Here is a 20,360-nt window from a genome sequence, read left to right on the forward strand (position 1 = left end):
AGTCACATCTGTCACAGTGCTGAGGGCTCAGTCAGAGGATCAGAGGCTCTGTATCTGCAGCTTTGCTAGAAACTTGCCTGTTTTTCTGATTTTTGGTACTTGGCGTGTGTTTTGGCATCAGCTGTCATGGTTAGACTCCCTTTGTTGCTGTGTTCTCTCTCTAGGACACATGCTGTTTTAATTACAAACCATGTTTAATTATGGCTCTGTGATTCTGTTAACACTTAATTACTTTAATAGGAGGATTTTTTCATAGGACTTTTTTTTTTTTTCAGAAGCTATTAGGTTAATTCATGTCCATGCTAGTTGATGACTCCAGATTATGTTTGGTGCTGGATATCTGTGGATTGCTGTTAAGAATAAATTTTAATTGTGTTAGCTCAAATCACTCTCTTCCAATTTCACTCTTGTATTTGTTACAGCAACGCACCAAAACCTATCCCTTCCCAAACTGCAATAGAAACCAATAGGGAACTTCAGCATCTCTCACCTTATCAGTGTTTAAAGAGAGGAAAAAAAAGCAAGTTGGTTAGAAAATTAGCTTTTTCTTAGTGATAATCAAGCCAATGAGTGTGGTTTGATGTCTCATGGTGGAGATCTAGGGTCTCCTTGCCCGGTGGAATTGCACAGATGGTGTAGGAGCAGACACACCAAAGAGCGTGTCCTGCCCCTCAGTTTCTATCTGCTGTCAGATGTTGAAACTGGATCTGTAACTTAGAGAGCAAATGAGAGTTGTCCAGCTGGGCAGGTTGGCTGTGAGAGGAGACTGACGAAACTCCCTGTGGGTCAGATCCACAGAACAGGGGTTCATCTTACTGCAGGATAAATGGATATATTCAGCTATGGGATACTGTCTTCAGCCCTGTGGTTTTATTGTCCCAGAACAGATTGCAGTTGTTATACATATATGTATTTATAGTGGCACGCTGCTTTTTGGCTGTTTTAAACAAACCTTTAAAAAACCTTGTGGATTCTCCGGTTCCCTGACATCCCATAAAATAGCACTGTTCCTCCTGATGGCTGTTGAAATACCACAAAAATAAGCACACACACACAAAACCATGCTGCAGGAAACTCTGTGCTCTCTAATAAATGCACAAGACTGTGCAGCAGATGATGGAAAGCGGCCCCCTCACCCAGGATCTGGGTCTGGAACTGGTTAGCTGTATGGGTTTAGTACATGCTGTCTTACTTTACAATATAAATAGGGGAATCAATCTGGGTAGGAATATATACTAAGTCTTCTCTTACTTCCAGGAGAAATGCCTTCCCAGTAACTTGTGGTGGTGGAACAGCTGCATGTTTTATACCCCTCAGCATGGGAAGATACTGATTTGTCAAATTTTTCCCTGTTCTGAATCATATTTACCTTCATTTAAGACCTTGGCATTTTGGAGCTGATTTTGCTCCGCTGTCTCTGCAGACAGCACGGGTTTGGCTGATGTGCTGCTGGTGCTCTGGAGAAGAATCCCAGCTCTCCCAGCTGCACTTCCAGAGGTTGTGTGCAAGGGGAGCCGTGGGCAGCCCAGGGAGTGGGATCATCCTTCCTGCAGAAAACTGACAGCCCACACCAACAATGGCCATTTCTGCCTTCAGGAGGGTGCTCTGCACCTCCATGGCCTACAGAGACCACAGCAGTTCTTTTGTACATCCTTCCTGAGACATCCTCATTCCTTGCAAACCTAATTGGGCTTAATTAGGACAGAGGCTGGATCCTGAAACTGCTGAGCTGTGCTTGCCAGCCTGTCTGTGCTGCTCTGGGTCACAGACTTCGGGGCTACCAGACTGCTCTGAGCTCTGCCCCTCCTTGCAGAGCGCTTTGCTGGGGGGGTGACCCTGGTGACAGAGAGTTTTGGCTGTCCCTGCAGTGAGGGAGCATGGTGGGCACACCATCAGGGCTCCAGAAAGAGCTGAGTGCTGCTGTGTCCGTGCTGGGCAGGAGGAGGAGGATGGGCAGTGCTGATCCATGAGCTGGGCCCCTCTCCTCCCTCTCTGGACCCGAGCCACCAGCAGGGGATGGGTCATCTGTGCCATCAGCCCCGGCTGTGTGTCACAGGGGGCGAGGTGGCTTCCTGCCTGCTCCCTCTGTCTCATGGAGCAGGAGCTTGTTTTGTCTCCTGGATTTCTGTTCTGTAAACGACTGGAGTGAATATGGCAGCAAATGTTGTTGTAACAATTAATGCGTGTAGTGCAGAGCAAATGGTAAAAATAGGTCCAGATTCAATGTTGTACCCAAAACTGCTGGAAAATATGTTTCCTCTGTCAACTCCCTCAGCAGGGGTGGAGAGGGTCTCTTTTGCAGATGTAAAGAATGGGCTTGCTTTGTAATCCTGCCAAAATACTGCTGTTTCTTCTGTTAAAACAATGGCAAATACTGGCTACCTCTGTCTGACCTAGAGCAGCAAGTGCACAGGGAGTGTCATCCAGGGGCTACTCAGCATTTCTGCTCCCACTTGTGCTGGGCTTCAGCTTGGTCACTCCAGTTAAAGGCTCCAGGAGTGAGACTGCTGCCAAAGGTGTCAGTGACAGTGCAGGAATGACCTTTTCATTCCATGTATTGCTCAAGTGCTGCATTGTAAGGACTTGGTGATGATCGTGGTGAAGCCACCCCTGCACAGCAGCTGTAGCTGGGCCTGGTGCGGCCTTTGGCTAGGAATGTTTTAGTGGGGCTGAGTGAAAATAAGATTTATTCCATCTTTTGGTGACATGCAAAAAAACCCTGTTGAATTTCTACATTTCATAGCCTTAAAATGTTACAAACCCATTCCTTCTATTTGAAATGCAAATGCCACGTGCCTGTCATCTCTGCACACATTTGAGTATCTTGCATTATTCTTCTTTTCAGATAGCTGAAATACTTCCATCAGGAAGGTACCGTGTGGAATAATGCTTGGGGTGTCCAGACATGATCAATTCAACATGCTGAACCCTTACTGTAGTTAGGAAGATCTCCGTGGAGTTGTTGAGGGTTGTTTTGGGCAGCCTTAGGGTCAGCTCACAGCCTGACTCACCCAGGGGATCAGGGATGCTGTGCTTGGAGGAGGTTCTAATACAGAACTAGCGTTAAAGAAGAAAAAACCCCAAACCTGCTAAAGAAGGTGGCTTCAGTCACCAGCACAGAGAGCTCACAGCTGGGTCATTTCGTAGTGGGGTAAAAGTCAGCTCTTCTCCCAGGTCCATCCATTCACAGCAGTGTCTGTCTCCCACCCTTCCTGGTGCTGTCCCTGTTTGGGACATCCTGCTGTGACACTTGGGTGTGGCCTGGTGGGACAGCAGGACATGAACTCCATGTCTCCATGTCATCCTAGCCTCTTAAAGGAACTCTTGAGAACAGCCATGTTTTGGCAGGATGACTGGTGTGACTTTTGCCATCTTGCTTTTCCATGCCGTGTGATTGAAGGTCCACCCAAAGCAGGTGTGGGCTACACCTCTGGACTTGCCACTGTGCAAGGGCCTCTTCAATGGACTGCTTGGTGAGCCTGAGGGCCCAGGACATTTCATTTCCCGTGGCTGAAGTGTCCAACCCAGCCAACTTATGTCCGTGAAAGAACAGTGGTGTGAAAGCAGATCAGTGGAGTGGCAGGGCTGGCAGGCTTGGGTGAGCAGTGCTGCTGACAGGGAAGAATCCCAGCTTGGATGGTGATAAACTGAGGAGATAAACACTGCAAGTTGTTAGCTTTACATCTTTGTATCACAAGAGTTGGCCGCTATGGCTTGAAGGGACAACTGTGTTCAGTGCTGTCTGGGCTCACCAGGAAATTCCTCCTGGAATCTGGAAGAACCCTGTGGTTCAAGGTTTCTAGCTGCCGTAAAACCCTCACTGGTGTGAGGCTCTGCAGCTGGGTTTGGAGCCAGGAGGGCCTGTACATCTGCAAAAAAAGCTGTGCTGGGCTTTACTTACACTGTAGCTGCTGCTGAGCTCAGTTGTGGGTCTGAGGCTCCGCTCGAGTCCGAGGGGGAGTGGGCTGGGGGACACGGGTCCCACGGAGCTGCTGTGCCACCCCCACCTCCCCCAGGCCTCTCCTTCCTTTCCCACCCTCTCTTTGACTTGACCCTTTAGCCTTTAAGCTGGCTGGGGCAGGGACCCCTCCTGAACAATACCTAACGCAACAGGAGGCTGATCCCAGGTGAGGTTTCAAGGCTTTCCTGTAAAGAAAAATGATTGCGGTTATATCCCCTGCAAAAATAAATGTGCAGGGGGGAAAATCACCGAGCTCCAGCTGCAGTTTGTGCATCTGAACAGCCCCACACTGATGGGGGGATTATCTGCACATTCAAATAGGTTGTCTCTTGCACTTCGCTGAATGCTCTGATCCTAAATAAGCAAATTACATCACCTATTCTGATGTCCTGTTTAACTTATGACCTCAGCTTGAGCACTGCAGGATGTGAGAGATAGCTGCTCAATTTCATTGTCTGGAGATCTGATACATTTTTCTACTTTTTTTGCCTCCCCCTTCCCTGCTCTTTCAGTTTCCAAGCTACTCACCCCAGCCTTTACAAAGGTGTTAGCATGGAATTAGGAGTAGGTGGGGAGGAGGGGGGAGGAAGAGAGGAAACCACTTCTTTTTTTTTTTTTTTTTTTTTTTTTTTTTTAATTAGGTGCAAAAGCATTCTAGCAGTTGCAGCAAATGTTTCTGGCTTTTTGTGGTTAAGGTAACAAATTTCATTGCTGCAAAGCTCATCATGTGCAAGCTGATTTATGCAGAGGGAGCCTAGGATGGAGCAATCCATTTAGCAGGGACAAAGAAAAAGGCCTTATGATGAGATGGAAACCCTGTACTTGGGGCACTTTGCGAGAACCTTTGAAGCCAGCCTGGGAACTCTGGCAATATTAGTTGATAATTAGTAATATAGATCCCTCAAGCTGTCGTTTAGATTGAAAATGTGCATGTCTCTCATGAGCCTCTGTCACACCAATCTGATCAGCAGGCTTTTTTCTTCCTTTTATGTGGGTTGCTCTGTCGGTCCAGACAATGATGAGAACTGCTAGGCATCATCTTTCTCACTCACTTGTGAGCTGAGCAGCTATCTCCTGCTCCAGTGTGGCATGGAAGTGGAACCAGGGCAATTTTGCTTTGTGGTCACCTTTCCTGACCTGAGCAACAGTCATTTTATTAATTTTAAAATACCAGTCATCCTTCCCCACGCGCAGAGAAAAACCAGTAAGATTTAAACTGCGTATTTCATGAGATGTTTCTGCCCCAGCAGACAGCAAGGGAGTCACTCAGGACAAAAAGTATCTTCAGCTCCAGTGGGGCTGAGACATCATCAAAGAATTCAAAAATGTCAGTTCTCATAGCCCCTGGTTCAGCTTTTGAGTTGCCATCCACCGATGCAACCTCACATCCCCATTTACTTCCTTTCAGCCCTGAAATCTCTTTGGAAAGCACTGTGTCACCCTCTAAATGAAGAATTCAGAATGGTCACGTGTGCTGGATTTCAATGACTTGGGAATGCTGAGAAAGAGAGTATCATTTGGAAACCCTCTGTGGTTTAATAAAAGGTTCATCCATAGGATGCAATTTGTCAGCGCCTACAGGTCAGGAAAACCTGTGATTAAGAGCATCTGTGGTTTCCCCAGATGTGTGAGTGAGCTGCTTACTCCTCCCCAGTCACCCAAAGCCAGGCTCAGCCTGGTGCCTGCCCACGACGTGGGCAGTGATTTCTTGCTTCAGAGTGCGATTGTTCAACACAAAGGGTGAGGCCCTCTTAATCTTTTTGTTTATCCTGGGCTTGGCAATTCCGATGTAATCTGCAGCCTGTGCTGCAGAGGCTCCAGCCAGGAAGCACAGCTGGTATTATTCTGCCTCGACAGACACTGTTGAGGGAGCGAGTTGCCCTCCAGAGGTCCTTACCCAGGGCTGGCTGAGTGGCGAGTGGCGAGTGCTCCTGGCACCGCGCCTGGCCGAGAGGGACAGGCTCTTTGTGTGCAGTGGCTCTACACTGCAGTCATTAAATACCGTCAGCCTCTGGGATAATCTGTCATGGCAAAGTCTGCTCCTTTTGAGCCTCTGGTGGAGATGGTGATTTGCTAACCTCTAATGGTTTATAAACTGTAGTGAGGGCTCGTAGTGAGTGGTCACTGCTACCTGCAGGGCATGGGGACACCGCAAAGCAGCACTAAGATCAGGGACTGCTTTGGGTCGGGAGGGACGTTAAAGCTCATCCCATTCCAATGTCCCTGCCGTGGGCAGAGTCACCTTCCACTGCCCCATGGTGCTCCCATCCCCAGTGTCCAAAATGGCCTTGGGCACTGCCAGGGATCCAGGGGCAGCCACATCCTGTGCCAGGATAACCTGTGCCGGAGCCTCCTCACACACACGAGGAAGAATTTTTTTTCCCAATATCCCATCTAACCCTGCTGTCTGGCAGTGGGAAGCCATTCCTTTTGTCCTGTCTCGAGTGCCTCTCCAGCTCTCCTGGAACCCCTTTAGGCACTGGAGATTCCAGTAGACACTGAGCAAGCCCCTACTCGTGGTTGCCAGGCAGGGGGGCAGCACTGTGTCTGTGATCGCTCTGCAACATGATACAGAAGTGCACACAGCACCAATTCTGTAAAATTCCCAGCCTGGAGTTGGCTTAGCCCTGTGCTGTTGGCCACATAAAACTCAGAGTCCCCCAAAAAAGGGCTCAACTGGGCCTAATTGTCAGCACTGAGCCCGGCCGGCACTGCCTGGTTCCCACAGACTGTACACTTCCCTGCCAAGATTTCAGTATCTTCAGAAATTCAGTGGAGCATGAAGGTCACAGCAAGGGGAGAATGACAGCCTGAGAGGTTTTTTTCCCCTTTCAGCAGCTCGGAGCAGACTGTTGTCTCCCTCTCATGTTGACTGTTTTCATAGGGTTAGCGTGAAGTTTATGTTTTATACAGCCCAGTGGCAGTCGGAGCTGGGATCAGCTGTGTTTCTTCAAGGAAGACGGTCTCATGTTGCAGACTTTCTTTCTCAGTGTCTGCTAAAGCTTGGTTTTCAGTGAAATTTGCCTTACAGATCTTTGTCTTGAGATTCTCTTTGTGGATGTGTGTAAGAGACTGTACCCAAGGTTTCGGTTTGGGTATTTGTTTCGGTTCTTTTATTTTCACTTGCAAAGCTGCAGGCGGAAATTAAACTTCAGCAGGGGTGGGGGGGAAGCTGTTAATTTTTCACAGTGTTATGTATGCCAGTGCTCAAAATGATGATGCCAAATTAGCCATTAGAGGTCAAACCTCAGCTGACAGCAAATGTTTTCTTTTGAGGAAGCCATCCTTATTCCTGGGAACCAGTTTTGTTGTCCTGTGCTAAATGCAAGAAAGGTACGAATGTGTGGTTTTTCCTGGAGGAAAACACTAGCTGGAAGAATGCTGGTTTTAGCCAGTGGAAACAGCACAAGCAAACAACGATTGGCAGTGAAAACAGCACTTGTATTTAGACTAGCATAGAAAAGAAGACACAATGTAGTACAGAGTAAATGTCCTTTTATACAGCCTGTACAAGGCTTTTTCTTCCTCTCGTGGATTTGGACAGGCTGTGAAGTGCATTGGTCAGCAGAGATGCTGGTGCACTGGGAGAAAGTAATGAAGGGTCAGCGGGTGACAGTGATGGAGTGACTGTAAGGAAAACGAGGAACTCTCTGGAGAAGGCGGTGACACAGCTCTGATTCCCATGTGTCCTGAGGAAACTGTCCCCATGGTTTCTCTCAAATGTCATGAGAAAACAAGAGATTTTGAGCCAATTTAAGTTCTGTTGGTTTCCAGTCCCCTGTGTCTCCTGAGGTCATAGTTCAGTGTACTGACTGTGTCAAGAAGTCAAAATTCCCATGTTTTATGCACTGTGTAGTTTCTCCTCCTTTTTGACATCGGTGCCCTTATAATGTTCTTTGTTTGTATGTCATGGTGAGGGTGGCTTGGCCAGCTCCCAGTGTTTGAGCGGGGGTGGGGACTCGCCAGAGCAGCACAAAGATGACTTTGGGTTGGAAGGACCTTAAAATATCATCCAGTGCCACCCCCTGCCATGGGCAGGGACACCTCCCACTGTCCCAGGTTGCTCCAAGACCTGTCCAGCCTGGCTTTGGACACTTCCAGGGGCAGCCACAGCTGCTCTGGGCACCTGTCACAGTACAGACAGTCTGTAGCTGCACAGATAAATCTGGCTATCATAAGAACCCCAATCTGGCTCTCCTAGTTGGATTAAAAAGTCCCTAGGTGAACAATGATAAGACAGATTTAAACTCAAACTGAGACCCCAACCAGCCCTAAATGCAGATGTATCACTGGCCAGGGAGCTGGGCAGTGTTAAGACCCAGACCAATCAGTGTCTAGATCACCATAAAACAGGCTGTTTGTCCTATGATCAAGACGATTCAAGGATCGAGAGGATATGTCTTCAACCTATGACCACACATAACAGGCACCCTGTGCCAGCCCTGCCCACCCTGCCAGGGAACAATTCCTGCCCAATATCCCATCTGTCCCTGCCCTCTGGCAGTGGGAGCCATTCCCTGTGTCCTGTCCCTTCAGCCCTTGTCCCAAGACCCTCTCCAGCTCTTCTGGAACCCCTTTGGGCCCCAGAGAAGGGGCTCTGAGGTCTCTCTGGAGTGTTCTCCAGGCTGGCTGAACATCCTCAGGTCTCCCAGCCTGGCTCCAAATCAGAAGGGCTCCAGAGCTGTGATTATCAGGGCGATGTTTTCCTGTTGAGAATCTTGCACAAAACCATTGTCCCATGGTTGCAAATGCCTCCTACTACATTCCTCATGAGGACTGCACAGCTCTGCAGCCATCCCAGCAGTGCCAGCAGCAGACATTTGTTCCTTCAGAAAGAGGCATGTGGGATCTCCAGGTGTGTTTGGAGCTGCACATACTTGGTTTCTATCTATAACCTATATTTGCTCTATAATCTATAATTGCTCAGCAGCATTTATCTGAAGACCTTTAGGCATTAAACTGTGTTACTTCCTGTGGCATAACCCAGCCTGTGTCTGTTATTCATGGCATTAACTGGACGAGGTGACTCCTGGTGCCAACACTGTGTGTCTGTGGGTCCTAGTGAGACGTGGTGCAGGACTGTCTTCAGCACCTACTGCTGCAAAGGCATTTCCAGCTGGTGATGATGGTCAGCAATTTCTGTGGGGTTCTTTGGGCTTTCCAGGAAGGAAGGCCTTGTCCCCACAAGGTGCATCTGGTCTGAAGGAGTGGCTGGATGGAAGAGACCGTTTTGTGTTCGTGCAAACCCTCTCATCCGAGGACTGCATAGAGACAGGGACACAGAAGCAAGGACAGCCACAGCAGTATCATGGTGAAAACAGAGACAGAAAGCCTTTAAATGAGTTTCTCAATTCATGTGTTGCGTCAGGCTTGATGAAGAGGATATTTTGCAGCTATTGTGATGAAATGCAGCTAAGCCCAAGGTAGGATCTGGCTGAGCAAGCTTAGAGGGAGAAATGGCAGTGTAGGAGTTTTGGCAAAGGTGGAAAATATAACATTCAGGGCACGCTCCTTGTGAGTCGTTACCTCTTCTCTGGATAAGGGGATTTGGGTGATTTTCTTGTCCTAATTTAAGACACAGTCTGAGTTGATCAGCCTTTTAGTCATGGAGGTGTTGGGACAGGATGCAGCTGAAAGCCTGGTTTTGTCTCATGCCCAAAAAGCTTCTCTGTTCCCATTCCCACCTCAGCTTTTCTCTTGATGGTTTCCGGGAGAGCTGCCCCTGCTGAGGCTTTTTAGTGAAGTGGGAGAGAGGCTGATATCTGAGGTGAGCACAGGCTGGTTTGTTTTTCTTACGGCACATTAAAATGCTGTGGTTAAAGGTGTTCTGCAGCCAGAAGAGTGGCCCCACAGCCCTTGTCCCCTGCCTATTTGTCCTCATGTTTGCAGCTCACGCCTGGGGAGGGGACACATGGGCAGCCAGATGTTGAGACTGATCTGGCTGAAATGGGAGTTCCCATCCACAGCTGGATTATGCCTTGTAGTCACAAGGGATCTCAGGAACAAGATACATCTCAGGCATACTGATGGTATGGACTGTTCCACCTCCAGCAGCCCAAACCTGGTTGGGTGCCCTGCAGAGGTGTGGGTGGACCCGTAACCTCTCCAGCTGTTGGGGTTTTAATTTGACAGTCTGATTTCATGGACTTTAAAGAAGGGGAGATCACTGAGCTTGGTCCTGGCAGGAAAAAATGAGCTGGTGGTTGGAGAGAAGGAAGTTAGTGACAGAGGAGTCAGAGGAGGTGTATGGTTCCCTACAAACAAGGTTAAGTGAATGGTGACAGCATGGAGTGATCAATGTGCAGGGCTAATAGATCACTGGGGAGTCAGCCTGAAAGCTGAAGCCTCTCAAAATATCTGGAACATTGTGGAAAAGAAAGTTAAGACGACATCCAGTAAAGCTAGACAGCTCATGCCCGCTGGCCTGCCTCGCTGTGCTGCTTCCCTCAGCGTGGCTTTGCACACTCCATCATTGACTGTGTGAAGGAGTTTGGGCACTCAGGAGTTGTTTGTGCTTTCCTCTGTGCCCTGTGGCAAAGGGTCGAGCCTCAGCTGCCAGGACAAACCCACCCCCGGGCAGGAGCAGGTCCCTGGGGCTGTGGGGACCTGGTCCCCAGCTCCGGCTGCCCGCGGCTGTGGGGCTGTTCCTCCCCCGAGCGGGGCCTTCCCTGCCTCAGCCGCATTTACTGGCATTTACTGGCGGGCTCGGATTACCCCAGTGAAAATAATCGGTTATGCAAAGTTACGCGGTTTAGATTGGGTTTCTTCTGTGTGGCCAGCGAGGTGTGAAAGTCAATCTGTGCCGCAACCCTGCGGGCACTTTCTCCCTGCTGGCTGGATATGATACCTCTGGACTTGGGCTCTTGGGGGAAAAGCTGGTCCTGGGCTCGGCTCAAAGGGACACAGACCACAGGTGGTTACAGTGCCATGGAGCTCCTGAGGCACGCAGGGCTCCTGAACCCAGCCTGGCAAAGCCAACAGGTCACCTGGGAGCAGGGGGTGAGGTCTGGCTCTGGAGAGCCTTTAGGTCACCTCAGCCAGGCTGGCAAGGACAGGCCAGGCATGCTGGCAGAATGTGCTCGTCATGGTTTTATCATGGAACCACAGAATAATTAAAGTTGGAAAAGTCCTCCAAGATCCAACCATTCCCCCAGCACTGCCAAGGCCATCATGTCCCCAGGTGCCACATCCACACAGCTCTGAAATCCCTCTAGGCTGGGCAGCCTGCTCCAGTGCCTGACCATTCTGTCTGATATCTAATCTGAAACTCCCTGGCACAACTCGAGGCTATTATCAGTACACTCCTATTCTCAGGCCATCATCATGGTTCCTGCAGAAACAGCAGAGCAATCAGTAAATCCTCACCGTTAGGAGAAGGACTTGCTGTCAGAGGAGCCTTTTGTGGTATCCCTCTGATACTTTTCTTTATGATCATCTTCATTTTCACCCCCAAGGAAACACAGATTTGGAGGTTAAATGCAGAAAAGTGCCTCTGGACCAACAGCCCCTCCTGATCTCCTGCCTGCAGCCACGGTGTCCGTGATTCCTGCCCAGGAAGACCCAGGCTGAGCTGGGGGAGAGGCTGGGGGGAGACAGTCACTGTCGAGGGGCTTGCTGGCTGCTCCTTGGTGTTCATAGGCGCTGGAGCATCCCAGCGTCCATGGGAAGGTCGAAAGGCTGCCGGTTTGCCCAGGTTCTTGCAGCCCCGATGGAATGGGAGAAACACAGAAAGGCAGCTCATGCATATTTAAATCAGTGCCAATTTATGCTGTCGCTGATCTGTGACTTACCGCAGAAACATTCATATTCGGCTTTAATGCCAAAAACAATACTCAGCTGCTTTCTTACTCCTTAATGAAAAAATACCTCTTTAGGGCTTCTTTGAAGTCCCCACCCCTGAAAATCCCAGCTATATTGTCATCATTGTTACTGTTAACAGCCCCTGCCAGGCGCGGGAGCCTTTTCTGACGGATGGCTCGGCGGGGCTTTGTCCGGCGCTCCCATTCACTGCGGCCAGTTTGAAATGGCTAATGACGGGCCTCCCAGGGGACTGCTGCCAGGCTCTCAAAGACCTCCCAGGTTTGGAAAGTGGCAGGGTGTCCTTTTCCTGGGGCCTGCCGCAGAAGGAATGCACACACTCAGATTCTCCTACCTAAGCTGCATCGGCCAAGTTATTTTTTTTCAGTTGCAAAGAGTCATCCATGCGTACAGAGCCGGTTGCTTAGCAGGATGGAGATAGCTGTGTCAGTAGAGGACATGGAATAAATAGAGGGAAAAGGTTAGGTGGAAAGATCCCCGCTAGTTTGAGGCATTATTGTGTTTTAACGTTGAAAATACCCTTTTGGAAAAATATGAAAGGCTTTGAAAACTTAAGCCAGGGTCTGTGCCAGAAACAGGACAAGATTCACCCGTCCCCAGGATGCAGTGATGGTGCGGTGATGTTTATGGGTGCAATTAGCACTCATAAATGAATGGTCTCGGTGGGCCCAGCTCCTATAAGCCATTTGCAAAGAAGAGCCAGAAGAACACTGGATGGTCCCTGAGGGTCTGTTGGAAATGGGACCGGGATGTTTCTGCCAGGATTTCAGGAGACTTTTAAGTCAGTGCAGCCGGATGGAGCCGGGCCTCTGCTCCCTGCCCCAGCCCCTCCTCTCACCCCCCTCATCCCAGCACAAGTGCTGGTTTAACTGCAGGGCTGCAGGATGAGGGAACTGATCCCGTTTGAAACGAGCCTGTCAAAACCAGATGGTTAATTTTATCCCAGCTCAGCTCCCCAGTCTGGCTCGCTCTCCAGCTGCCCAGATGTGCGGGAAGGGAGGGAGCAGGAGGGCTCTGTCTGCACTGGGTCAGCCCAGGCTTGTGCTGGCCAGTCCTGCGAGCCCAGAGCTCAGGGCACTGTGGCCAGCGTGTTCCTAGCCTCCGTGCCCAGCTCTGGACAGCGGTGGCTGGTGCCCGTAGGGCTCTCCAGGAGCCCCCCTGCTCCAGCACTGCCTGCTCTCGGCTCAGGAGATGAAGCCCCAGCCTCGGGGCTGGGGGATCAGCCTTACCCTGGTGATACCCATTCCGTTTGGACCCTCCTGGCAGTTCAGAATCTGATCAGCTGAAATTGAGCTTCAGCTCAGAGTTGGGTGGGTGCTTCTCCCTGCGTCCAGACACCCCAGTGTGCAGAGCAGTGGGGAGCTCGTGTGCCCCTCACTGCAGCTCTGCCGTGGCTGAGCACAGCCAACAGCTTCCAAGGGTGTTTCTCCATTATTCTGAGTGAAAAGGGCTCTTCGTGCTTTGCAAATGAATTTCCCAGAGAATATGTAAGAATTGGTTCATTGCTTGCACTTGTGCTGCCAAATGCAACTAATTCTTTCCTCCCACTAATAGAGTCCAAATTAATATGTTTTCTTATTAAAATAATTGCTTTTTTTCTTTTTCTTTTTTTTAATTGAGGGGAAAGCTCCCCTCTCTGCAAGTGATGATGTATCTTTAACTGGGCTGCTGCTGTACAGAGCAGTTGAAGCTTCATTTAGCCTGAATGAAAAATTTGATGCTTGGTGCTGGAGAGAGGAAACTGGTGGTGGATTATTTACTTGGAATGCCCTGCAGCAATGGGGTTATGAGTGAGGAGGGGAAACACCAAAAGCACTGAGATCTGAACCAGAGGAAATGCATGAAGCCTTGAAGTGACCTTATGCAAATTCCTAATGATGAGACTTAATTGAACTAATTTTTTCCAGAGCTTGTGAAGATCAAAATAACAACAGCCTTGAAATGCAATGGTCTCTGGATAATGCATGTGCATGAATAGCTGCATACAGCCAAAAACTGCCCCAGGTGGGTGTGATCAGCCTCCCTGGCAGCGGGGTACCAGACCCAGATTCCAGACCCAGCCTTGCTCCAGAGCTTCAGGGCTGCTCCAGAGGCCAAAGCAATTCCTGGGGTTTCTTCCTCCCTTCCACCCCATGGGATGCTGCCTCTGCCAAAAATGTTTCTTTAAAGCTCTGTGTTTCTGTGCTGGTCCTGGGAAGCCTGGGTGTCCTGGCCAGCCTGGATGCCCCTGGAAGCCTGACTGGTCCTGGGAAGCCTGGGTGTCCTGGCCAGCCTGGATGCCCCTGGAAGCCTGACTGGTCCTGGGAAGCCTGGGTGTCCTGGCCAGCCTGGATGCCCCTGGAAGCCTGACTGGTCCTGGGAAGCCTGGCAGGCCCCAGGCAGCGATGGCGGCTGGGAGAGCCACCTGTGAAATGAGCTGTTGTCCTCAGCCTCGTCTGCAGGGTCGGTGCCTCATCCCACAGGCACGACAATCCCAGTGAGGAGAAGCAGACCCACCCAGGGGTCACCAGGCTGTGCCCTGCTCACAGGGCTGGTTCCCGATGGGAAAGAACGTGGGCACGTGTTCAGTGTGACAGTGTCAGAAACTGATCCGGAGACTATCAAGACCAAATTCCTGTGCTGTTCCTAGAGCTCAGAATTTTTTCCTCTGTGCTTGCATTCAGCTCTAGGATTCATTCCTGTGACAGCCTCAGCTGGTCTGTGAGCTGAACAGATAGATCAGCCAAACAGAGACCAACTTGACTAGCCTAGCTCCTTAGAGAATAGAAGTAAACAAGTCCCTGCACATGATAAGGACAGGTCAGATTCAATTTCAAACAGGGGGCCCCAGCCAATCCCTTTGAACCATGAATGCACCCATGTCATTGGACAGTGAGCTGGGCAGAGTTAAGACCGCAGCTGATCACGTGTGTAAGCGCAGGAAATTTGAAGCTCCTATAAAAGGAGGCTCCCAACAATCAACTTTGGCTGTGTCTGCACTGTTTCCCTGTGCTCTTGGTTGCATTCCCGTCTCCAACATCAGTGACACATTCCCTGGATGGAGACTTTTCACAAGTGCATGTTGTGTTAGAACAATGAGAAATTCCCTTAAGCTGAAGGAGGGCAGGGTTAGGTGGGATATTGGGATGAAATTATTCTCTATGGGGGTGGGCAGCCCTGGCACGGGTGCCCAGAGAAGCTGTGACTGTCCCTGGACCCCTGGAAGTGTCCAAGGCCAGGTTGGTCAGGGCTTGGAGCAGCCTGGTATAATGGGAGGTGTCCCTGCATATGGCAGGGCTGGAATGAGATGAGCTTTAAGGTCCTTCCAACCCAAACCAGTCTGGGATTCTGTGGTTCTCCTCTTCATATTAATGCACACATGAGGAAGTATTGATCTGGGGAGAAAAAGCAAAGTAGGCACTGCTGTGAAAAATTCTCATCCCTGATTCTGATGCCTAAATTCTCTGAGCTCCTGTTTCCGAGGACTTGCAGAGTGAGGCACATACATGGACTTCTTGTCTGTGAAATACTGGCTGCCAAATTCTTCTGAATTTCATTCAAAGGACCGGATTAATTAATTTATTTATATAAGTAAGCAGCAGTAGAGAGCAGGAGGCTCTGACCCAGTGAATAATGGCGGATGTGGCTGTGAACAGCAGCTAATGAAGATGGAAAACTCCCCTGTCCAGAGGAATCCAAACACCGCCTTACAGATGACGCTGCTGGCCCAACTGCAGCTGTTTGTCTTTCCAGTAATCCAAAGCCCTTGCAGAGCCCTGAGAAGAGCAGGGGACAGTGAGTGTGTGTGTAGCAGGGGTCAGTAATTTGTGCAGCTTCCCGGGTGGAGGTGTATCTGTGACATGGCAGTGCCACCGTGGCCCCCACAGGCACAGCCAGGCTCCCATCAGCGTGAGCACAGCGAGACTCAGCGCCTTCCCTTCGGAGGGAAGCTGGAAAATCTTCTCTGTATTTAAAGTTCCCATGGCTGCAGTTTGAATTTGGCACACAGTTGGCCATGGGGTTATCCGAGGTCATGTACTCAAATAGTTGTAGATAAAACAAGGGCCTGTTTGGATTGGTAATCTCCAGAGGGCTTTTCCTCTGCGCGCGGGTAATGATATTGCAAAAGGACAGCAGCCAAAATAAAGATTCGGCTCTGTATGCAGTAGCTCAGTAAAGTAAAATGAGCAATGGAAAAAAAAAAAAAAAAAAAAGAAAAGAAAAAAAAAGTGTAAAAAAAGAAGCCTGTTTTCATTACGTTATTTTCTGAACTTGCTGTTGGGATGGAGGAGTTCCAGCCAAGGAGAGGGAGTCCTGCAGCGAGGCGCCATCCAGGACTGGGCTTGCCGTGCTGCTCTTCCAGGAAATTCTCTGTGGCTGCAGAAAGCCACTGCTCCGGGGAGCTGGAGCTGGGCTCACCAGAGCTGTCAGAGCATGGGGACACTGCCCACGGCTGCCCCAGCACCTGCTCCTCTGCTCGGGAGCTTAGTTCCCAAGTCCTTCCCACTAGGGCACTAAGAAGAAAGAGAAGTGAATGGGTTTTGGAAGTTAAAGAGGTAATAAGATTCTGTCAGCCTCTTCCACAGGCCCCTGGGCTTTTACGGGAAACTATTTCCTCATGGTTTAGGCAGACTGAGAGCACACTGGGACAAGAGCTGCGAGTGTGTGCCTTTCCAAGCTGCTGTTGGAGAAGAGCAGATGTATGCAGTAAGAGCAGCTCTGCTCCTTGCTCACTGCCTGCTCCAGCCAGCTTCAGGCTCCCCAGCCAGTTGACAGGAAAATAATTGAAATGCAAAAGCAAAATGACAAAGTTGGGAAGGAAATTCAGCCTTTGGGAGCTTTCTGTCTTCCTTGGATGTCGTGGTGATGGATGCTGCTGTAAGCACATCACCTAACAGGTAGTGAGGAAGGAATGATGAGACAGGAGTGAGGAGGAAAAGCCAGAGATGTTCTCCGCAGGTTCAGAGCATGCCCAGGGCACCAGGACACTGAGCAGGCCTGAACTTGTGAGGTGCCCACTCCATTGGGAGCTGGGGCTGGTGCACTGAGAGCAGCTCCACACCTCCACACCCTGTCTCCTTGTCTCCTGCTCTCTGTTCCCCTGGATGGGGACAGTGTGAGGACTTCTGCCTGCATTGGGGATGCCAGTGGAGCACAGCTGGGCAGTTCCACAAGTGCATTGCAGGTGGCACATTGGCAGTGCAACTCTGGGCTGGGCCCTGGAGCTGTTCCACAGCAGGCAGGGTCACCCAGGGACCTGCTAAATGTCATTTAGGTCATTCCTCTGAGAGTGAAGAATGTGCAAACTTCTTAACAAGAGGAATTTTATTTGGATATTTTGGTGGTGTCTTGGACATGAGGAACCCAGCTCCCACTGAGTTCAGTAGGATTCATGTATCCCTCTCCTCCAGGCAGCTGACAATAATTCAGCCTCAGTACCAAACCTTTATTTGCAGTTTCATTAAAGTTCACCAAGGCACTGGAGATTTTCAGAGTTTGGAAGGGTCTCCTACCTGGATGAAAACGGATAAATGCAGGTTTCTGGTGCAGGTTCTGAGGTTTAGATCTTCCCTATGCTGTTTCTGCTAGTATATGCTTCAAATGTATATTCGCATTCTTTCTGTGAAGCCAGATTTTAGGAAGAAAGGAGTCACAAGAAGGTCATGTATTCATCAGGATTCATTTTTAGAAAGGGAACGAGGCTCCATGCTTCTCTTTGGAGCCTTGGTCCTGCTTTTCTCCTTATAGGGAGTATTTTTATAAAGGGAACAACTATAATTTTTCAGCTTATGGAGACACAGAGTGCTGTTCCCAAAGAGCCTCCACTGCAGTCAGTGCTACCAAGGTCCTGTCTCTGTCCTGTGCATCCCAGGTTTCTACATTGTGCCTGTAGCTGTGTCTGGGGGTTGTGATGTTTCCTGTGTGTGCACAGGGTGTTTTTAATACTGACCTCATGACAGATTGATAATCACAGAATCCCAGACTGGTTTTGGCAGGAAGGGACCTAAAAGCCCATCCAGTGCCACCCCTGCCATGGCAGGGACACCTCCCACTGTCCCAGGTCACTCCAGCCCCAATGTCCAGCCCTGCCCACCCTGCCAGGGAACAATTCCTGCCCAATCTCCCACCCAGCCCTGCCCTCTGGCACTGGGAGCCATTCCCTGTGTCCTGTCCCTTGTCCCCAGTCCCTCTGCAGCTCTCCTGGAGCCCCTTTAGGCCCTGGCAGGGGCTCGGAGCTCTCCATGGAGCTTCTCCTCTCCAGGTGAGCACCCCCAGCTCTCCCAGCCTGGCTCCAGAGCAGAGGGGCTCCAGCCCTGGGAGCAGCTCTGTGGCCTCCTTGGGACTGGCTCCAGCAGCTCCAGGTCCTTCCTGCGCTGGAGGCAGCTCTGCAGGTGGGGTTTCACCAGAGCAGTGGTGCAGAACCACCTCCCCTGACCTGCTGCCCATGCTTTGGGTACTTTAGGTCTGTAATGTTCCATAGAAAGCACTTCTGAGCTGCTGGGTTTCTGTCTGAGCACACATGGGGAATACCAGAGCCCTTACTGACTAGAGAAAGGAAAAGCAGAAGGACTTGGCACAGGTTCAGACCTGTGTAAAAAGGAGTTTTCCCTCCTCAGAGGCCTGGGTGCAGGTTGCCTGTGGTGACAGCTGGAAAGGAGTGATCCTTGGCACTGTCCCTGGCTGTGGTCAGCCTGGGGGTGTGGTGTGTGCTGTCCATGGTGTCACGGTCAGGGTCACTTATCCCAGTGCCAGCTGGAAGGGGACAGCCTGTGACTGACGTGTCCAAAGCACTGGCAGGCACCACCCCTCCAGCCCAAAGCCAACCAGGACAAGGCAGTGAAATGTTTAATTGTAATTTTAATGTTTGAAAGGTTTAATTTTTTTTGTAGACATGTGTCCTGACTCCCTGGGCTGCACTGAGTGAGGCTCTGTGTCACCTCCCTGCCGTCCCTTTGCTGCTGAGTTTGCTGTTCTGTCACACCACACTCTGGGGCTGTGTCACAGAAGCTCCTCTGAGTGCCTCAGGATTGTTACTCTGGCTCAGCAGCCACAGAAATGCCAAGGACTGGTTTGCAGCACACGGGTAAAGCTGGGAACACGGAGGAGACATTTGTCCCCTGAAAGCTCTGTGTGATTGGAGCCAACAGACACGTGTGGCAGTTTTATGATGGTGACATTTTGCATTTTTTTCCTCAGCAGTAGAGCAAAATTAATCAGGAATGCTTTGGAATGACAACTGTTTTACAGGGATCATAGCCCAAGTGCAAGAAGAGCTTTGTCATCAGGACAGCCTCGGAGCTAATTTGCTGAGACATTCAACTGCCTTTAAATCTCCACTGGAGAATTTTTGCCTTTCTGGTTGTGGGTCACTTGTGCTAATTTGGCATTTCTTAAAGCAATTTACATTTTTCTTTCAGCACAAACACTTATCCTCTCTAGTAATGAGAAGGCTCCTGTGCTTGTTTTTGGGGGTGGTGGTGAAAGTAGTTCAGCTCTGAAGGGAGGCAGCTGTTCCCCTTGGCTTGCCAGTGGCTTTCAGGCATTTGTTGAGCCTACAGAGGAAAAACATTCTTAAAGTCTGTGTCAGGAATCCAGCTTGGAAAGCAGAGAAGCCATGTGAATTGTCAGCGTTGCTGTAAGACCTGTCACTTGTTACAGTGCTGGGGGTGCTGCAGGGTGTTCGTGGTGTGTGTCTGTGAAATCATCACGGGACCTACAAAGCAACACATGGAGCAGATTTTAATCTCACATGAGAGAGCTGAGTCAGGAGTTGCTGAATGAGGAGGGAGAATGCACATGTGGTCATTAGGGCCCAGATACAGACTCCTGACATGGGCTCAGGCCGTGGGTTTGGGTGTAAACTGGCCAAGAAATGAGCTGGGAGCAGTGCTATACAAGTAATGTCGCAGGTTCCTAAAATAATTTATGTGCATGGAGCAAACCCCTAATGCTGCTCTGTCCTGTGCATCCCAGAACTGGAGGGATAGTGAGACAGTTGTGCCTGAGCTGCTTGATGCTAGTGTCAGAAGTGGTTTAGGGTGGATATCAGGGAAAGGTTCTTCCCCCAGAGGGTGCTGGCACTGCCCAGGCTCCCCAGGGAATGGGCACGGCCCCGAGGCTGCCAGAGCTCCAGGAGCCTTTGGCCAGCGCTGCCAGGGATGCCCAGGGTGGGATTGGTGGGGCTCTGGGCAGGGACAGGGGCTGGGCTGGGGGATCCTGGTGGGGCCCTTCCAGCTCAGGGGATTCTGTGCTTCTGTGCTGAGTTTGGAGGCTCTGGAGAAGCATTTCCTGGTGAGATCAGAAGTTTGAAAATCAAAGAGGGAATGAGCTTTGGATAAGGATGATTTATTTGTTGTGGAATTCAAGGTTCCAGGACCTGCTGGAAGAGGACAGTGGCCCATGGGGGACTCTTAAGCCCACGAGAGCTCTTGGAGAAAAGCCAAATGCAAAGGAGGGAGTGGAGCAGAAGTGTGGGAATAAAACCAGGCCCTGGTGACCCAGCCTCCCTCTGAAGGGTCCAGGAGGTGTCACAGCGTTAGATGAGTGGGAAAATGGGAATGGCTGTGAGAAAAGGAGAGGCTGGGCTGAACCTGTGCAGTTG

General features: G+C 50.2%; 1 protein-coding gene across 1 annotated transcript in view; it reads left to right on the plus strand.

Annotated features, from left to right (window-relative positions):
* The window catches only part of EXD3 (exonuclease 3'-5' domain containing 3), a 246,180-nt gene that overhangs the window by 133,078 nt on the left and 92,742 nt on the right, over positions 1-20,360 (plus strand). The gene's annotated exons all lie outside the window — the stretch shown is intronic.

This window comes from Sylvia atricapilla, chromosome 19, assembly GCF_009819655.1.
Source record: "Sylvia atricapilla isolate bSylAtr1 chromosome 19, bSylAtr1.pri, whole genome shotgun sequence".
NCBI lineage: Eukaryota > Metazoa > Chordata > Aves > Passeriformes > Sylviidae > Sylvia > Sylvia atricapilla.